This window comes from Chrysochloris asiatica, unplaced genomic scaffold (genome assembly GCF_000296735.1).
Source record: "Chrysochloris asiatica unplaced genomic scaffold, ChrAsi1.0 scaffold00025, whole genome shotgun sequence".
NCBI classification, from domain to species: Eukaryota; Metazoa; Chordata; class Mammalia; order Afrosoricida; family Chrysochloridae; genus Chrysochloris; species Chrysochloris asiatica.
In genome coordinates this window covers 22,702,786-22,707,205 of record NW_006408543.1, presented here as the reverse complement: position 1 = coordinate 22,707,205, position 4,420 = coordinate 22,702,786, and the positions used below count along the sequence as shown (strand labels likewise).

The window sequence follows — 4,420 nt, the reverse complement described above, 5'->3', positions numbered from 1 at the left end:
CACACTTGCTCTCCCTCTCTGGATCTAAAGTCTCCAGCTGCTCCATCGCTCCACGTTATCAGTCATCATCTCTGCCTCCATTGCAGGCATCACTGCTCTCTGGGTAGGGTCCCGCTCTCTGCTCTTCTCCCTTGATGGTCTTAGGGACCTCCGCTCCTATACTGAAAAGTTAATCACTCCCCTCCTTGCTATAAAAATGTCTACCTTTACATTTCCAACCCTCACAATCAGTCCTGATAACAATTGTTCACTATTGTATCACAAGAGACCCGTCTGCATTTCATTTCATCAGCCCCGCCTAGACAGATTGAATACTACTCACTGGAGATTCTACCTTCCTCCAGGCCCTCTGGATCTAGGTTCCCTCTTGAAAGCTTGTAATCCAAAGCCAGTCACTTCTTGCCTTTGTAGCTCCCCACCCCCCATTTTGGGTAGCAAATGTCCAAGGTGCCCATCCCTGTCCACTCTGTGTGATTCTTGCTGTAAGGACTTGTTCCCTCTTTTGAGCTACTGCTTCCATAGGTGTAGGGCAAGTTCATCAAATTGTATGAGAAGTAAAAAGAAGAGGGGGGGAAAAAAGTAGTCTCATGTGATCAAGAATATTTGAAGATTATTTATGATCAAATTTGGAAATAAGCAACAAAGATCTCTGGATGCTGTCCGTGAAGTTCTTGGCTTGACTCTTAGTTGGCTGGTCTATTTCACAGCTCTGTGGGCAGAGGTCAACTTGTAGATTTTGCAGAGAAATGCAAATAACTTCTGACCAATGAAGCAAGTAGCGGAGCGGTTATGAATTGGGCTGCTAATCTCATGGTCAGTAGTTCAAAACTGCCAGCTGTTCCACAGGGGAAAGATGAGGCTTTCTGCTTCCATAAAGATTTACAGCCTCAGAAACCCTGTACAGGGTCGCTGTGAGTCAGAACCGACTCCACGGCACATAACAACAACAACAACAACAACAAAGCAAGTAACCCAACTGAAACTTCATTGGTCTGTGAAGCATTAATTAGTATTGTCTTTAAACTCCAGGATTTCAACCCTAACTTTTATTTTGATTAAGATGCTTATATATACTTGACTTCTCAGATGCTCCTTGAACTAGTTTTAGCATCTAATTGGTTAGCTCATTAATTAAATGAGTTAAATAAAATATTTGACACCTGTTCATTTTATATTTGCATGAGAGTCATGCTTCTACCTTTTTGAAAATGACAGTTTAACACCTAGACACATTTCAAGTGGAATTTCATTAAGCGCAATCTACAAAGTGTAGATAAGAATCTGGTCGGTTGGTATAAAGACTTAGTACTGAATCCTGTTTCCTGAAGCAACTTTTGTTTTGTTTTGTTTTGTTTTTATAAAAGAGTCAATCATAGGTTTAATTTTTAAAAAAAGGATTTACGTAAGGGTTTTGAAAAGTTAGAAATTGTATACACATCTGAGTGCTACAGAAAATGCACAGACCTTTCAGGCTTACTTAAGAGAGCATGATTAGACAAGTTTGGTAAGAAGCTAAGGACAAAGTAAAAAATCGTTTACAAAGAGAATCAGGAGGCAGAAGCTGCTCCAAGAGGTGTGGCCTGGAATGCTGTTTCACTTGTGTAGATGTCATGTTCTTTGTTCAGCTGTTTGAACTCTTGGAAGAAGATGTGCTCAAGGATGTGTTTGGCATCTTGTTGGTCCTTTGGTAGTTTAACGGTCACTCCAAGAATGTCATAGAATTTTATTGGTCTTCCTTGGTACACTTATTGGGAATCTGAGCAAGCTGGGCCTTCTCAGAGGAGAATGTCTCCTCTAAGTCAAACAGCTTCATAGGAGGAGGTAGTAGTCCCCTAAAACTAGGAGGGGAAACAGTCAGCTGCAGGGCTGGCAGCAGCGTCTCAAACCGTGGTTGGCTGAGCTGCAGAGTTTGTGCTTCATATTTAGCTGTTCATGAGTCTAGATGACCTGGGGGAAGAAGGTGGTGTCCAGCTGGTATATGGACAGGTTGAAGAGGGTGGTAAAGTCCTGCAAGTTCTCATTACCCTTCTGCAGGCACAGCTGAACCGCTCTGACAGGGTGGCTGTGTCAGCCAGCATCATACGGTTAGAAATCTCTGGGTCCTTAGCATCAGTCTGGTTTAGGTGGATGTCTCCTGTTGTGAGTCACTGGAAAACAACATCCGTGATTTTACTGTTTTCTTCTTTATCCAAATATTGGTTACTGAACATGTGGCATGAGCCAACTCCTACCAGCTTCCCACCTTGGGTCTTAGAGTGACTGAAAGCCAGAATGGGTCTGTTCAGTGGGCAGCAGACAGAGCCTGTAGGCAGAACAGCCATGCTGTTTCATGGCACTCAGTGTGGCACTGAATGGACAGATAAAGGCAAGAACCTGGGCATTGTTGGCACTACAGTCCTCATCAATGATCCCAGACATGGCTTCCCTTGTGGCTCGGCTCATTTCCCTCTTCAAGACTCCACTGGAAACCAGGGCTTCTTTAGAATGAAAATACTTGTAATAAACATTTCTAACCACAGCATCATTATTAAGCATGATTCCATATTCTTCTGTTGTTATTAAGTGCCGTCGAGTTGATTCCAACCCATAGCGACCCTGTATAGGATTTCCAAGGAGCAGCTGATGAGCTTGAACTACCGACCTTCCAGTTCAAACAACTTTGCATTCTGGCACATTAGCCCACAACAGCACACCAGGACTCGTAGGAGAAAGTCAATATTGGTGTCAAATGTAGATTATCCACCTTCTCCTAGAATTACAAGGATATCTCCAGCTGTAATCCACAGTTTCACCCTCATTAGCTTCTCAGATATGCTTTCCTCCTTTAAGCTCTGAATCTTCCAATTACTCCGAAGTCTTTTCTGGATGGATTTATAACCACTGTTGGTGGTAAAGAGCTCCTTTTGGGACACATTGAAAAAAATGACGCTCTGAAGCTCTTTCTCCATCGTTACCTGAGACCCAGAGACCACCATCTTTACCTGATACCATCTAGCATCTGGCGGCCAGGTGGAAGCAACTTTTTTTAATGCTGCTGTAGTTAGTGCTGTCAATTCGGTTCTAACTCATAGTGCCCCTGTATAAGGTTTCCAAGGCTGTAAATTTTTGCGGGAACAGAAAACCTCATCTTTCTTCCATTGAGCAGCTGGTGGGCTCAAATAGTTGACTCAAATAGAGCCACTGCACACTCCATGGTTTCCAAGAAGCAACTAGTCCTATAGTTAGCAGTACAGTGCTTATCCTACAGTGTTACATCAGGATTCCATATATACATGAGAGAGAGGTAGATAGAACTCTTTCTCTCTACATATATACATATATTATATGTTACGTGTGCCGAGTAGGTAATGACTCACAGAGACCTTGTATGAAGTTTCCAAGGAGCAACTGGTAGGTTTGAACTGCCAACCTTCTGGTTAACAGTCCAGTGCTTATCCTAAAGCACCACACAAGGAGTCCTGGTATGGTATTGTGAGATAAAGCACTAGACCACATGGTTGGTTTGAACCACAAGATCAACCACCACGCTCCCAGAGCTCCATATATACACGAATTCAAACATATATACATATATGTACATATATGGCTTTATTATATATGTTATGAACCCTGGTGTGGTGCTTTAGGATAAGCACAGAACTACTATCCTTGATAATTGCAAGATCAGCAGTTCAATCCCACCAGTTTCTTTTGGAAACACTATACAGGGTCACCGTGAGTCAGAACAGACTTGACTGCATGCCACCACCATCACCATGTATGTTATATGAGGATACATTTTTTTAAAAGTTGCTATAAAATCACAGAAACCTTTATTAAAAACATACCAAAACATTCTCAACATATCCTCCATCTATGTGTATACATTTCTTAAAGTGGTGTTTCCATATCTCTAACTCTTTCTTGAAGAATTCTGCACTCTTAAATTGCAAAAAGGCGGTTTGGGCATCCTGGAGGGCTCAAATCCTGTTTCTTGCACATGTTATTTGAACAAGAGCAGAGCTGTAGGGTGGATGGGATAAAATTTCCCAATAAAAATTCTATAGAACAGCCCTTGATACTCTCAAAGAGTAAGCAGTTACATTTTTGTGATAGGAAAAAAAAAATCCTCAGCACAATTTTCCTAGCCTTTTTCTCACCAAAGCAATTCTCAATTTTCTTAAAATTTCTCCCTAATAAGTCTCCATGAACATTTTATGTCTTTTGTGAAAATCTATCAAGATTATCTCTTTGGAAGGACTTGTCTGAAGCCATAGACTGATCAGAGAGACATGTGTAAATATGTTTTGTTTGGAATAAATCTATTCATGTATGAACTGGTACCCTACTAGCAATACTTTCTCATTTACCATCCTATTCATAGAATACACACATAAATCTGTTTATATGTGTGTATACATATATGTGTGTGTGTGCAAGA

The 4,420-nt window shown here is 41.3% G+C and overlaps 1 pseudogene; it reads right to left on the bottom strand.

Annotated features, from left to right (window-relative positions):
- Window positions 1–1,547: 1,547 nt before the first annotated feature.
- Window positions 1,548–2,948, bottom strand: LOC102820217 (annotated as a pseudogene).
- Between the last annotated feature and the right edge of the window lie 1,472 nt (window positions 2,949–4,420).